This window comes from Polyodon spathula, chromosome 38 (assembly GCF_017654505.1).
Source record: "Polyodon spathula isolate WHYD16114869_AA chromosome 38, ASM1765450v1, whole genome shotgun sequence".
Lineage (NCBI taxonomy): Eukaryota > Metazoa > Chordata > Actinopteri > Acipenseriformes > Polyodontidae > Polyodon > Polyodon spathula.
This window is the reverse complement of record NC_054571.1, coordinates 4554667-4571632: the sequence shown is the minus strand read 5'-3', so window position 1 is coordinate 4571632 and position 16966 is coordinate 4554667. Positions and strand designations below refer to the sequence as shown.

The 16966-nt window shown below is 40.0% G+C and overlaps 1 protein-coding gene across 3 annotated transcripts in view; it reads right to left on the bottom strand.

Moving 5' to 3' along the window:
* The window catches only part of adgrl1a (adhesion G protein-coupled receptor L1a), a 248753-nt gene that overhangs the window by 188509 nt on the left and 43278 nt on the right, over window positions 1-16966 (bottom strand). The window lies entirely within an intron of this gene.

The window sequence follows — 16966 nt, the reverse complement described above, 5'->3', positions numbered from 1 at the left end:
ATTAACGTTTAGATAAGATTTTTTGCCATGCAACAAGAAAAGCTTATAAAAAGAAAAATATGAGCAAGGTAGACTTTTCATTAAGATTTCAAAAGCGCTAGCAACAAGCTGGTCACACTCAATTCCAGAATATTGTAAACATAACCTTCACAGCACTCACAGTGGAAAATATAAAACACTACTAGAATATGCACAATTTTCAATTCCTGATTTTAGCCAAGTTAGAAGACTATTCTGTGTGGCACCATGGCTTGTGGTGACGTCAGACCAGGAAGGAAATACTGTGGCATGGGCACGCTAATGCGCAAGTTTATTGAAAGTAAAAGATTTAAAACAGAACAAAACAGTGATCCAAAAAAAAAAAAAACCAGCACAATGGCCAAAACAGACACAGAACACAAAAGTATCGCGCTGGTACAATTCCAGCTCGAAGAGCAATTGTAAGTTATTATTTATATTTTCTCTCTGCCTCCCGACTCTCGTTCTGCCTCTGAACTCACCAACCCTCGGTGCGTGAAAACTGACTCTTTTATGCTTGATAATCAATCATTCACTTTAATCCCAGCACAGTCTGCATGTAAACTAATTGTGTACTCCCCATGCCTAAAGACAAATGATACATTTTAAATCACTTGTGCTACATAGCCCACACGTTGTGCACCACTACATACATATATATAGCATCCCACATATAACAGAAAACACAACAGGGGTGGGGTATCCTGCCACAAAGTGCCATAAATGCAAAACATCGAGCAAGTGAAAAGAACACAGACAATTCGCAGTATTTAATCTCCCTCATAGATTGTCTTTATATGAATTCTTTATATAAATTGTCGCCTCTCTGCTGCATCCCATTTATTGCTCAAGAGAACCTGAATATCAACTGTTTTCGCTGTCGAACCAGTCACCTCTTTTCACCAACGTAAGTAACAGGTGGACAAAGATGTGCAAAGTTATGATGGCCTGGTCTGGCCTCTTGCTGGTCTTGTGTGACCAGCAGTGGTCAGTGAAGCAGGAGAATGTGAGCTGTTATCCAGCTTTCTACCTAACCCAGTGACACTGATGGGATTTGACCCACGCTTTCATGACTCTCCTGGCACTCAAAGCGCCAGTGCTTTTAGTGGTTGAACCAATCCCCTTTGTCATAGATACCAAAATATTTAAAACAAGCATCGGTGCCTTAAAACTGCAGTCCATCAGCTTTGGGGATTTGAACAGTTCCCTGCATGAGATTGAGTTACTGCAGACCCTTGTGTTTTTGGTCAAAGCTGTTGCAACAGGATCAACAGAGAAGAAGCTTCATTTAGTCATCGTCCCCAGCACCCCCTCACGCCCACATTTGAGAACTGAAATGGTTTTATTGACCAATGTGGTCATTTGTTTGAGATGCACCTAACCAGGATACAGGAGTTAACAGCCCCTTTCCTGTTGAAAAGAGCAGCAGGGGAACTATAATAACATTGGTCTCCTCCCAAGGATAAAATCAAAAAGAAAAAAAAGAAAAAAACAGCCTTGTTACAAGATTCTATTCTGTTACAGTGCTTTTACAAACACACAGCCTCACAATGGAGTGAGATCAATCTGCAGTGCTGGGATTCTGGAAGACTGTAGCCCCTCCAGTGTTTCTTATGTGTGTGTTGAGACTCTGACAGACTGTAGCCCCTCCAGTGTTTTTGATGCATGTGTTGAGATTCTGATAGACTGTAGCCCCTCCAGTGTTTCTTATTAGTTTCAGAAACATTGCTTACACAGATCATTTCTATGTGATTTGTACATTTATAAAGGTTACTGTTTTGGGTAGTGTAAGGAATAAAGTGGTTCGCTTTCCAAGAAACAATGTTGTAGGGGGCTTATTCAAATCCATCATTCAAGGTTCCCCTCAGTAATTAGTAATAGCCCAAACATTATCCCTTCTCTCTCTTTTCTTCCTTGACAGTCCTGGGCTTCAGACGCCACGTAGATAATAATTAGGTGCCAGAATATGTATATGTGGCCCTGGAAACAGACTGCTATATTGGGACGGAGGTTCTTGCCAGCGCTGTTAAGAGTAACGGGCTGTTACCTGAAAAAATGACGCTGTAATGTCGCCTCTACGCTGTGTTGTCAGTTTATGCAACGGCCAAAAAATAATAATAATCCTGTGAAACATTGTTGACTATTCCTTAATGTGAGAAATTGGTTTGCTTAAAATACTTGTTTCATCTCTCAGTACTCTTCAATGGGTTGGTTGTGACAGCATGTTCTTTAGTTTGGTGCGTGTAATGTATGTGACACGGAGACGAGACTGAACTTCACTGAACTTTATTAGCACATTCCCCTGTTGACGGATGAGACTAGATCCTGGGTGCGTCCCTGATGCACAGCTCTGTAACAATCAACACCATTGCAGATCTTTATTATTATACCAAAACTACGTTCCCTCTAAGACTTTGGCTAAAGTAACAACATTTTTAGCCACACTGGAAAAACTTTAGCCACTTAACAATTCTATAAACAAATTATAAACATACTGTTTCAGCAAGGCAAAAAGATGCCACTGTGTCTCTTTGGCTATGTGCTTGGGGTCAATGTCCTGCTGAAAAGTGAATCTCCATCCCAGTCTTAGGTCTTTTGCAGACTGAAGCAGGTTTTCTTCAAGGATTTACCTGTATTTAGCTCCATCCATTTTGCCCTCTACCCTGACAAGCTTCCCAGTCCCTGCCGATGAAAAGCACCCCCATAGCATGATGCTGCCACCACCATGCAGTAGGGATTGTGTTACCTGGGTGATGTGCTGTGTTAGGTTTGCGCCAGACATAACGCTTTGCATTTGGGCCAAATAATTCAATTTTTGTTTCATCGGACCACAGAATCTTTTGCCACATCTTTTCAGAGTCTCCCACATGCCTTTTTGTAAATTCCAAGCGGGATTTTACATGGGCTTTTTTCAGTGCCTTCTTGCCACTCTTGCATACAGGCCAGATTTGACACATGGACAGTTTCTCCCATCTCAGCCATGGAACGCTGTAGGTCTTTCAGAGTTGTCATTGACCTCTTGGTGGCTTCTCTGACCAATGCCCTTCTTACCCGACTGCTCCATTTGGGAGGACGGCCTGCTCTAAGCAGATTGGTGGTGCCGTATACCTTCCACTTCTAAGGATTGACTTGACTGTGCTCCAAAGGATATTTGAAATCTTTTTTATACCCCTCCCCTAATCTGTGCCTTTCCCCAACTTTATCCCTGAGTTGTTTTGAAAGCTCCTTAGTCTTCATGGTAGTATCATTGCTTTGAATGCACTACTCAACTGTGGGACCTTACAGAGACAGATGTATTGAATCTCCATTTAACTTATTTTGTGCATTCTGAAGGCAGTTGGTTGGACCTGGGCTTATTTAGGAGTGTCATAACAAAGGGGGTGAATATTTATCTAATGAAGACTTTTCAGGGTTTCATTTTTAATTGATTTGTTTTTTCACCCCTCCCCCCACTTTTTCACACATTGAAAGTGTTGAGTGGGTTGTGTAAATCAAATGAAAAAAAAAATCCCACTTAAATGCATCAAGATTTCAGGTACTTCCTATAGGCACTGTATATTCTGACCCGTACATTATTCTCTCTCTCTCTCTCTAAAAAATTAATAAACAGCAAATAGCTGTATATCCAATGAGAACCAGGATCCAATAGGATACTCATTAATCCCTAGAAATACTTAATGAAAAGTAATTGATACATTGAAAACATTTGAAACAGTGCATTCTGATCAGTGGATTTGAATGGATGCAAGATCGATTCTAAAATGAGATCCAGTGTAGTGTAATGTTTTGTGGTATGCGTTAAACGTGGTACACCATGTACTACGCATGCATGTGCAAATGATTTTAGCTCAGAAAACAGGGACACACCCAACTGAACGGGGTACGCTGTACTGAATTTGGCCCTTAAAGGTATTTTTAAATATAATGTTCCTCACAATTCAGCAAATGCATGTGACTTTAACTAATGAACAACACACTGGGTTATCTAAAATTGTAAACATATATGATTTTGTGGGTGATCTACGGTTTGTCTTGTTCATACGCTTCAGATCTAATTTTAAAAGGTGTTTCTATAACTGTTTTAAATTACTATCATAAGAGATATGTATGTAGGCTAAAGGTATGCGGCTATACTAAGATCACAAGGATAACTCCGAGCTGTATTTTTGTGTTTGTTTTTGCCGATCGCTTGCAGCCCTGTGTTAGCTCGTTAATAAATGGGTTTCATGCCATTTTTCTTGACTCTTCTACCCATCGCCCCTGCATGGCTTAGATGGGATCAACAAAGGTGTTTTCTTTTTTAATGTGTTTTACTTATTCTACTGAAAAATAACTGCATTTTACAAATGCAATGTGCTCTGAGAGTATTGAATCGAGGGGTTGATAGCCATGAAACTAATTATGCTTAGCTAGGTTGGAGAGGTAAGAGATCCTGGAGTTTATTTTTATGTATCTTTTTTTACTTTGGCAACTCCCATCTCCCTTGTCTAAGCACCGCAGAATATACCCACTAGACTTCCCTAATGAAAAATAAATGGCACTTCGTCGCACTAAACTCTTATACCATTAGAGCCAGGGTCAACTGCACATATTAACATAGCTTAAATTTACAAGGTAACATTCCTATATAGAGTGAATAGGTATGCTACAGACACTATATTATCTCCAAACTTTATTATCTGGCTATAGCCAATATAATATATCCAATGCTGAGTCCTTGGTATACAGCACACACAGGCAGGATGCATATACACCTGTGCACGTGTGGGCTGCAGTGCGTAGGTGTAGGGGTGATGCAGGTGCTCCAGGCAATGAGTTCACTATTCAAGCTCTTTTTATTTTCCTTTTGTGGTCAACTTGACCGTTTAAATAATAATGCTGGCTCTACCCAACTATGGGTATTGCCAAGGGTTTGCAGTCCCGATTTAATAACACAAAACATAGACACACAACACAGATACAGACACGTCTCCGGACAGTGCGTGCTCTAGGTGCAGCTGCGGTGCTGGAAACAGTGGTAGTTGCTTGTGTACAGGTGCAGTGAAATCTGGGCTTTATCGCAGGCTTGAAGCGGCAGTGTACACAGTTATGAAAATAAAAAAAACCCACTTCAATCACGATTTCACAGTCCTCGTTTCCTCCCATTAACCACAACAAAGGAACCGATTACGACGTCACGTCCCCCTAAAGTACCCTAAGCCCCGCCCCCTCCGATAGCTAGTTCAATCACGTCTCCTCCAATTCATGACTGAAACTTCGCTCACCGTACTAGGGCGATGACTCCCGGTACCGTGACTCCGCTCCCTTCCTGAATGGCCGACTTCCAACTGCCCCTGGAATGAACTGCCCAACCATTCAGTACGAGGCACACAGTTCCTGTTGTACAGTGCTCTCACAGGTCGAGAGGGAGATTGTTAATTAGGATTCATTCTCTCTCTGTCACAACACCTCAATTAATAAAATTATTATAGATTCTATTCATCTGTTTAAATGAGAGGACACCATCACATGTAAAATGTAGCTTAAATCAGCATACTTTTTAAAGCAATATTAAAGAGTAAGTAGTAGGGTTCTGAAATATATAGCATTATATACGTCCCCACGTGTTGCTACAACTGTTTAAATAATGTGCCTGTCATTTTTCTTTTCATTGTTAAAATCTTGACAACTTTTCACACTTCTAACTTTAAAGTCTGTTTCAAGCTCTTTTCAAAATATCCACTCTAGTGCACTGCTAGTGTCAGGATTACTGCCCACATTGTTAAACAGGGAACACAGCGATAACAAGCCATGATGTGGTACGGGACAGAAAAGCCAGAGCAGTGTATATATATATATATATATATATATATATATATATATATATATATATATATATATATATATATATAGTCATAGAAAGCCCGTACCAACCCACGCAGTCATAGACAGCCTGTACCAACCCACACAGTCATAGACAGCCTGTACCAACCCACACAGTCATAGACAGCCTGTACCAACCCACACAGTCATAGACAGCCTGTACCAACCCACACAGTCATAGACAGCCTGTACCAACCCACACAGTCATAGACAGCCTGTACAGTACCCACACAGTCATAGACAGCCTGTACCACCCACACAGTCATAGACAGCCTGTACCTACCCACACAGTCATAGACAGCCTGTACCAACCCACACAGTCATAGACAGCCTGTACCAACCCACACAGTCATACTCTCTGTCACAACACCTCAATTTAAAATTATTATCATTCTATTCATCATAAATGAGAGGACACCATCACATGTAAAATTAAATCAGCTTTAAACAGCCTGTACCTACCCACACAGTCATAGACAGCCTGTACCAGCCACGCAGTCATAGACAGCCTGTACCAACCCACGCAGTCATAGACAGCCTGTACCAACCCACACAGTCATAGACAGCCTGTACACACCCACACAGTCATAGACAGCCTGTACAAACCCACACAGTCATAGACAGCCTGTACCAACCCACACAGTCATAGACAGCCTGTACCAACCCACAAAGTCATAGACAGCCTGTACCGACCCACACAGTCATAGACAGCCTGTACCAACCCACACAGTCATAGACAGCCTGTACCTACCCACACAGTCATAGACAGTAAAATAACAACAACAATGAACCCAAACCAGCTCCCAATCCCAGCGTCCTCTGTTCCTCATTTGCATGTCATACCCTTTCCATACTTCAGGCACGGCACCCGATCCACCATCAGGTGGCAGTGGCGAGACAGTCACAGTCACCCACCGATACCAAACTGAGGCGCATAAGAACTGACCAGGTAAATCAAAGCTCTTGAATCTTGTCTCTCCTCCCTCTCCATCTCTCACTTTTTACTTCCTCTTTTCTCCACTCTCTCCCTCTCTCTGGCTGTTGTTCAATTGGCTAATTGAGCCGAAGACTTCTGAAGGTGTGAATTAATTTAATGAGTACTGTGCTCTGACGAGTCTAATCAATAGGCTTGTCTAACCAGGAAATCTATAGACTGGGCGAGCAAAGGAGAGAAGACACAGAGAGATCATTCACTTTCACAGACTCCCTGGTCTAAAACTACAGATTTCAATGACTGATTATTGATCATTCATTTTGTGTTATTATTTTTAATCTGTGAACCTAAGCCACAGTTGGATTTTTAGTAGCATTTTGCAGCGCTGGAAAATCACCATGGATTGCATCAACTACCTATCCCAACACAGTTTTTAGGTTATATTTTGGACTTGGTTTGCTTAGGCTGCCTGAAATGTATGTTTTGTTAGTTGTCAGAAGAATAAAAACTGTCTGCCAATGCCTCATTTGGACCAATTTCAATTGGACTTTTCTGAGAGTTGCTGTTATTTACTTCATGCTAATATTGGACTCGGCTTTCGCCAAGATAAAATGAGATGGTAGCTTTGCTGTAATATATTCATGTAATGCAGATTTCCTATTGGCCCAGTGTAGCTGACTGAAGCGTAATGCTGGCTCCAGGGATCAGCCTATTTAAAGCACGGCGTCCCTAGCGCATCAGCATGGTAGCCATCTGGAACGGGCTGGGTGGGGCACTTCGCAGGGGTCATCAGGTGGGCTCCTCCCCTCTTCTGTGTTTCATCGACTAGCCCACAACCCCTCAGGATGGTTCGACAGTGAAGCTGACATCCCAGCACCACTCCCCTCTACCCCAAACCCAACCCAAAAAAACCTGTGTCGTCAGTCTTTGCAGTAATATTTCAGTGCACTACTTTGAATTTGTTTTTGTGTTATGATTGTGAGATTCGGATAATAGGTCCATCACACTCCAGATTAGCACGTGTCTCATGTACTACACTACATTTGGTACTATAGCATGACTATATCTTTGAAATAAATCAGTTTTTTTATTTTACTTTCATACTGAAGAATATTTTTATAATACCTCCCAGGCCTCTTTCACAGAATTAGAAATGAAAGAAATGTGTTTATAAGCATGCAGGCAAACAATCCTTGGGCAATGTTCAACCTTTTTAGGAGACAAGCAGAGACAGCAGCCCTCTCTGAATGTGAAATCAGAAATAATAACCCATTACCAACCTCAGCTTCAGGCAAGGATGTGCACAGTCAGACTGTACCACCAGCAGGGAGAGGGGTGGGAACTAAAACACACTAGTTATGGTGCAGTGGTAATGTATAATACAATCCAGGGAAAGAACAGTATCACACTCAACAGTAGCGCATTTTCACAGATTGGTTATGGTATGAACCAATCCACACTGCTGTTAATCCACTATGGTGCCCTATCAGTATGTTAGCGACAGTGTGCTCTCATACCTGGAGCACTGTCTGCATGGGGCAACGTTTCTCAAAGCAGGTATAGGTGGCTTACCTGTTGCTTGTTCAATACAACAGGAACAGAGAGAAAAACCAGCGCATTTCAATACCTAAGAGGTACCCTCTACTGATCTGACACTTTCCTTTTCTAACAATACACAACTGTGCTCGACATATAGCTGGCGCTTACTTATGTAATGGCCCTGAAATAGCCTATGTTACAAATGTCTATGGCAGGCAATTCAAACGGAACAACAGTTCCTGAACTCCTATTAAAAGCAACTTGAAACAAAAAATATATTTTAGTAACTGAAATAAGAACTACTATGAATGATTGCAGATATCCTCACAGTTCTTCTCTTTTTAATTTGAAGGTAGTGACTTAAAAATATTTTCAACATCGTAGCGGGAAGATAAGGGATCTCGTAAGCCAGAGGTCATTTACAGTATAGCCTGACTGATTGCACATGGGATCCTTGACTAGGAATATTAATTACCAGTTACAGACACAAAGAGAATTGCATGATAAGTAAGCGTTTTCTAATGAAATCAGTGAAGTGTCGTTACAAAAGGATGCAAATGAGCTGAGATAATTTGAACACAAGAGCCAACCTTCTTTTCTTTCCTAGTAGAATAAATTAGTATTACACCGCTAGTTAATTTGCACATGCATGAAATAAAATTAACAAAAAATGCTTTTTTGTTCGGCATTAGCTGCTAAGCAACCATCAGACTTGTAAGAGGATACAAAAAACTGCAGCCAAGGTACCCAAGGGAACCTAGTTTGGAAACACATCATCAGGGGCCGGTTTTTCAAAACTTTGGTAATCAGATTTCCGCGTTTGATCTGGATTATATTGTGCAGTTGGGTTTTTCAAACCATCAAAATGCGATCTGGATTCTGTGATCCAGATTTCATTTTTGGTAATCCAGTCGCTCTTTTAATCATGATTAAATGTTGCGATTGGATTTTTCAGAATGTAAAGAGGAGATCAGGATTACTTTGATCCAAAGGATTATTGTGATCTTACTGCGGAGGTGGGTTTAGCTTTTAAATGATCACAGAACAGCGATATTGTGTTTGAGTTTTCACAGCAAGCACACGCTATGCCAAAATCGAATGTTATTATATCATATTTATATATTTATTTAAGTTTTGTATCCATGCCAGCAAAAAGGAAAACAAGTATTTAGTGTTATAGCTGTAATAAAACAGCAAACGCATACACCTTCACACATGCCATCTTAAAGCTCGTCTGAGGTGCTGGACTCATGACCCACGAGGAAGACGATGAAGATGTCTGAAAACACATATCCTTTTATTCACAAGTTTTGTTTTTATTAAATTTAGATTTAGTTATTTAATTTCTGCCAAGTAGGCATAAATAAAATAACCATTACTTGCATGCGTTATGTGTGCACTAACATTAAAAGCGATTTAGATTTTGTTAAAATAATAAACAAAGTTGTGTATTAATCATTATCACCACGATCTTATTTATTTTGTTAAATTAGGTTATATCAAAAATAAGGTCTCAAAAAAATAAACTAGCCTACTTCAAAAAACTGGATTTTGTAATGGTGATTATTTGTTATCTGGATAAATGTAATCCAGCAGTGACATCTTCTGAAAAACCGGATCAAAATGATCCAGATAAAAGCAATCTCGATCACAAAATATAGGATTACAAAATCCAGATCACTTTGATTAAAAGTTCTGAAAAACCAGCCCGAGAATATTACAGGCTTAAATTAAGAGTTTCTAATTAACACGTATGAATATAAAAATAAAAAAGACCTTTGCTAGGTGGATAAAGGCCGCAATGGGCAGCAAGGACACTGCTGGACAACTCTCCAAGGGGTTTATAATGTGTTCTGGGGTCGATACATGACCAATCACTTAAGGATTACCAGCTTCTAATTCCTTCAGGGAAGTGTCTTGTCAAGCTAAGGCTGTTCTCCTGAAATGGTCCAGATCAGTCATTTTTTCAGTCTTGTGTAGTCTTGGATACAGAAGCACCTTCCAACTGAACATCTGCTAACCATTAATCTCAGACCCTGAGCTCTGTTCAATTTCTTCACTTTTTACTGTTTACATTTTACAACAAGGATCCCATTTCAGTTCACACATATCAGGGAGAAAACCAGTACAGACAGCATATGGGGGTATGTGGAGTCCATATTCACAGACACGCTGTGCACTGCATGTTACTGCCACACTCACTTAATTTATTTACTTTTAATTTGATTAATTTGAACTTGTCAGTCACAGGAAAAGCACAGCTTGGTACTCAAACATGGGGCAATGCATCTGACTTCTGGGAGTTATTTTCAAGAAAATGAATGGCAAACATTTAGAATGTTTTTTTGTTTTTTTTTCCCTTGAAATATATTGATTTAAAGAATGTGCACATGAACAATCAATGTCTAATTTTTGCTAAATTTTTGCTAAATTCCCAGAAGCAAGTGTATCTGATACATTTCTTCAGTTGACATGAGCCCAGGCAGGCCCTCCACACTGAAGAAGGTGATGACGTAGGAACATGAAAAATATCAGTCACGTTCATAGGTATGGGGTCTGTTGCCATACAGCAAATTAAGCATGAAACATAAAAATCACACAATTGGCTCATTTGCATGTGCAAGTGTTTGCAATCACATAGGTAAAGCACTTTTGCTCAAATAAGCTTCACGGCCTGTTTGCTTTTGTTTCCTGTTTATGCTTTAAAATACATTCCTTTAAAACAAAGTTACAAATCAGAGCTCCAGACAAAGATTCTGTCTTCGGAGCCAATCAGAGCTCCAGACAAAGATTCTGTCTTCGGAGCCAATCAGAGCTCCAGACAAAGATTTTCTCTTAGGAGCCAATCAGAGCTCCAGACAAAGTTTTTGTCTTCAGAGCCAATCAGAGCTCCAGACAAAGATTCTGTCTTCGGAGCCAATCAGAGCTCCAGACGAAGATTCTGTCTTCAGAACCAATCAGAGCTCCAGAAAGAGTCTTTCTTAGGAGCCAATCAGAGCTCCAGACAAAGTTTTTGTCTTAGAAGCCAATCAGAGCTCCAGACAAAGAGTCTGTCTTAGGAGCCAATCAGAGCTCCAGACAAAGATTCTGTCTTAGGAGCCAATCAGAGCTCCAGACAAAGTTTTTGTCTTGAGCCAATGACTCCAGGCCAAAAAAAAAAAATCAATCGCCAAATTCAATTGCTGGTGCCACTTCAGACGCAAGTTAGTTGGTAGAAGAGGCTGCCTGAGCACATGATAATTAATAATATATTATTTTAATTATCATGTGCTCTAGAGAAAACACCCCATTGAGAGAACACCACATTGCTTCTGTAGTTTTGATTTGTTGTGCATAAGAAATCAAACCACTGTAAATTAAAATCTTGGAAAATTGTCAAAATATGCACATGTGCGATTGTGTAATTTAATTGATGACTTTAATATGCCATACATGGAATTCATTTGAAATAGTAAGAGAAAAGCGACACAGAGCCACACATGGTACAATGCATGAGAATCTTTAGGGTTGTTTAAGGTGCCTAATTAAAGCACACAGTGGTCAAACATTTTCACACACACGAGTGCCTATCGCATACATATAGTCAACTTGTATTAATACGAATTTCAAATGGCACCAGCAAAAATATCTGTCGCATCAGTAATTCTTATTATCAGTTGTCTAAGCCAAATGCATACTGTCAGTTTTTACTGAAGTTACAGTAACACTGAAATCAAATTTCAATTACAGTACAAGGAAAAGTGTTACACATTTAAAAGTACTGTGCATTCTATTGAAAATACAGTTGTACGAAAACTTAAGTATACACTGCCACTTGAAATGTGCATCTCACATTCTGATTACAGGCGTTTTTAAACCACAAAGCACCCTCAAAATCATGCATTGAGCAAATCGGAAAAGGCTGACGACGCGCATCCACAGTTTTGCTGTTCATAGGCCTGTATTGTTGTATCCTGTTTCTTCAGAATGGTTGAGACAGTGTTCGCAGCAATGCTGAAGTCTGCAACAATGCTATCAAGAACGTTCTTTAACCTTGTCTGCCAATGAAATGAAATACATGTTTGCTATAACACACGAATCTTTCAAAAGTACAGATTTCTAGATATATTATATAGCAAATCAAAGTGCACAACAGGGTTATGGAAAGAATTCCATTAAACTTGAATGTGGCAGGCCAGAGCCTGTTTAAAATAAACACTCAAAGCTCTATAAGGTGATTTGTGCTCTCCTCAAACAAAATTATAATTTGGTATAGGTATCCTGTACAAACAGTTTCACACTGTACGGACCGGCAGTTGCTCCCAGTTGCTGTCTAGACTCTCCCAGTCCCTTGGCTCGGGGATCTAATTACTTTGCATTACAGTAACAGGCTGTAATCTAATTGTGAGAGCTGGCAGACAGTGAGAAGGGATGCTAACTTGTTTAGAAGAATGTTAGAGTTTCAATTGCTGCAGCAGTGAATTACGCCTGTCTGGGTGGCTGGGTTCAGTCAGTGCACCGCCTGGTGTTTCTCAGGTTGGACGCAGCTTCTCAAGTTGAACGCAGCTTCACGCGTATTCTGTGAGGAGTGAGGCAGTAGTGTAAACAGAAAATCAGAGTTTGCATCTCTTTGTGATGTAAACTGCAGCACTGTAGTGGGTTTTATCACAAATATCGCTCACATTTTCAACACTTGTCACATGTTTCTCTGCTTTCCTTCAAATTAAACATTTCGAGTACAGAGCTAATAACCCAGTACTTCCACTAAAGCTGTAAACTTAATCGATTTTCAGTTTGAAAAAATTCACACATGTTTGTGTGAATTTTATTGCAATTTTTTCAGAAGCCCCAATTTATAGATTTTCCTTCTTTGCATTATAACATTAGATATAATGAAACTAAAAGAGAAATATAAACGCTGGTAGATCTAAATACCACCTTGCTTTAAATCACTATATAGGACCTGGCATTTTATATAGTTTTACAGACAGCAATGTTCTCCTGAGACTAATGGCTAGATATTTCATGTTCATAACATTGACACACACAAGGGCATTCAGGGTTCAAAACTAACTATATCATGAATACAAAATGAAGTTCCAATAAGAAATAGCTCATTGATGAATGGACGAGGATGGCTGAACATCCAATGAGCAAATGGGCTCTTTACAGCTGTCAGCATGAGTGAAATAAAGAGATCACCCTGTGGAACGGTCCACAAGCATCATGAATGGAAAAGAAAGTATTTATAAAACATCCGGAGAATTATTTCAAAGGAGCTCTGCATGTGCTTCACCACGCAGCATGGTTTAGAACAATCAGCCCCACCTAGTCATCCTGTTGTCGATATGAATGAATGCATGAAAGATTTCTAAATGAGATCTGGTAAAAGTTATTTAATGCTGGAACTCTCAACAGTATATGAATTACTATTTTTATTACATAATAGGATAAGAGTATTATGTAGGTTACCAGTCTTACTAGGCAGTAATACTGAATCACAGTTTCGACCAAAATCAATAGCTTTTCTGTACTCCCCTCACAAAACCAGCTTTAAGTGATCCTTTTTAAGATGCAATTTTTGCTGGAATAGTTAAGCATGGCAAATAATCTAGAACAATCAATCACCATACAGAACACACACGCGATATTAAACAGGTAAGAAACTAAACAGTAACAAAATGGAGGCCAAATTAGCTAAAATGAATAAAGAAATAAAGGCTGTTTGAATTTTCTCTTTCCATTTCAGTCTCCCTTTCCTCCCTCACTCTGCCCCACTGTGTAAAGTGCTGCTCTGATCTTATCTCCTGTCAATTAGCTCTCCTGGTACAATCGCTCTGCTTGCTCCCCTTTGCCCTTCTCTCTGGCGCTAGCTTTCTCCTCTGCTGAGGCAGTTACATTTTCAGTCCCGCATGAAAGAATAAACACATTTCCGATGTTATTTATATTGTTCAGAACTCCAAGCTATTGTTACTGCACAATATAAATGACCTTCTATAGAAATATTCCATTGTCCTGGTGTACTGCCCTGAAGAAACAGTAGCCCTATGGTTACCATCAATGGCAACACAATGGACTGGGAACAAATACAGCACTATACAGTGCTCCTATTATGGTAGCACACTGACTGTGCTGGGCTGCAATGGATTACCAGCAGTGGAGATTGAACTGCTCTATCCCCCTGAGAGAAAGGATGCTCCCTCCAGTGTAGGTCTGAGTCATGGACACTGAACTGCTCTATCCCCCTGAGAGAAAGGATGCTCCCTCCAGTGCAGGTCTGAGTCATGGACACTGAACTGCTCTCACCCCCTGAGAGAAAGGATGCTCCCTCCAGTGCAGGGCAGGTTTGGGCTCACTTTGTGACAGCTTGTGCTGTCTTTACTCTGTTGATATCCTTTCATTCTCTAATGCAAAACATCTTTCAGGTTGGTTCTAAAGTTACAACACTATTAAGAATTTGCATAAACAGTGACAGACATTACAATTCGTTAAAGATCAGACAACCATAAAATCACACTCTGCCAGAAGACTGTGCAGTGGAGAAGAGAAACCAGAATGAAACAGCATCCCTTTACTGTACCTTCCTAATTATAACAGGAAACAGAATGAAACAGCAGCCCTGTACTGTACCTTCCTAATTATAACAGCAATGAAATGATGTGATGCATTACAATCCCTGACTCAATAATCTTCAGTGGCAATGCAATGGTTATGCAATGGTTTTATGTTTGCAGAGTTGGAAGCTGTGTAAATGTACTGGCCTTTGCACTCCTGCAGGGATGGAGAGGAAATGAGACGACGAGTCCAGACAGACACTTCTCAGACTGGGCCCGCCTCCAGGGTTCAGTACCCTGGACTCATCCATTGCTTAGGTTGGTGAAAAGAGGTGATTTTTTTTAATTAGGCACTTCAAATTGACAAGAAAAATCAGGGGGTCAAATTATATTAAAATTCAAGTAAAAAAAAAAAAGAAAAGAAAAGAAAATCTGTTTTAAATAATCATATAAATAGTGATAGGACGAACATATATATTTTCTTTAATTTTTAAATTGGAAATCGCAAGTATAATGTTATTGAAGTAATAAAAAAAAACGCCTCCCTGTATTAAACATGGTACCCCATCAAATCAGATGAATAATAGAGGAACACTGTTCTATACAGCAGAGTGTGTTATTTATTTCAGATATTTCAGTCATTCATTCATTGGTTTTCTTTGTATAAAATCTGTTCTTTGAACGAGCACACAAATGGCTATTTAAAAAATATTGTCCCACAGTACTGTATATGTGTTTCTATTCTAATGTTAAGCCGGAAAGGGTTAACTAAACCTACGGAGCTGTGTCTGTCTAAGCCTGGACTCCTGTACTGTGTCAATTTGTCTGGTTGCTGAATTAAGGTCTGATTACACTGGGAGTGGTAGCAGAAAGAGGAACGTGGTAAGCCGTGCGGTTTTCCTATTACACTGGCGGCAGGAAACCTTGCAGTGTATGTAACAGTATTATCACATGTTAATGTTGAGAAAAATGTCAAGAAATAAAGGTTCAACATATTTGTGTGTCTTTATTTAAAAAAAAAACAAACAACATGCAGCGTTTCCCCTGTGTAGTATTCTCCTGAGTGACTATTACATTTATATTAATAAACGTCATACATTATATATGCATTACATTATATTATAATGACATTTTTTTAAGCTCGTGTCTGAACCAAACAATGTCATTCAGTCCCATATAAAGATATTGTGTATTGACTGAAATGCTTACCTGGCAAGGCAAATCCAAGAGTTTTATGACAATATAATCTAAACACCTGTACAAAAAAGCCCTCCATGAAATACTACAAGAAGCCCGTCATTATTGAGGCCTCTTCTTTTTTCAGCTTTCAAGTGTTTTGCTTGGAGGTCTATGGCATACAGTATGCTATATAGTCTATGTTTTCTGTTGCTCTTCAAACACAAACATTTTTACTTGACATGTCTAGTTTGACCGCTATGGTGTCCCAGGTGTCTTGCTTCTTTAGCGTATCCTTATAATCTGGACGGGACGTATCATACAGTTGAGGGCATTTTTGCACCCTGAAAACCAGGGTTCTCCATCTCTCACTGTACATAGTGCAGAGAACATCACACAACAACACTTCAGTTGATTGGTTAGATGGGAATTTGCCGCGCAGTGTTTTCCGGCATGCTGCTTTTTCGTTCCGCACTCATTCAATTTTTTTTTTGCCGCACGATTTACCGTTTTCCTCTTCCGCGCCCAGTTTAATCAGACCTTTAGACTAGATTTGGCTCAATTTATAGAGCGTGAGAGAGTGCCAAGTCTGTCTGACTACAGAGCTGGCTTTGCCCTCGACAGACCTCCATTAGCGGGTCCACATCACTTGTGCCTGGCACTGTCTGTCCGTCTGTCCGTAATGGCATGAAGTCAATATGGGCTTAAACATTGTCAATGGCATCCCATTCGACACCCTGTTAAGATTCTCCTTTGCGATTCTGCTTACAGGATTCTTTACCAGACTTGCTGTCTAAGTGTGTGGAATCAGGAGTTGCACTGTGCACGGAAACCCAGAGGTGAAGCAATGTGCTACACTGATGTGCTTCCCCACCTGCTTTTCACAACACTTTGTAAGCATGGC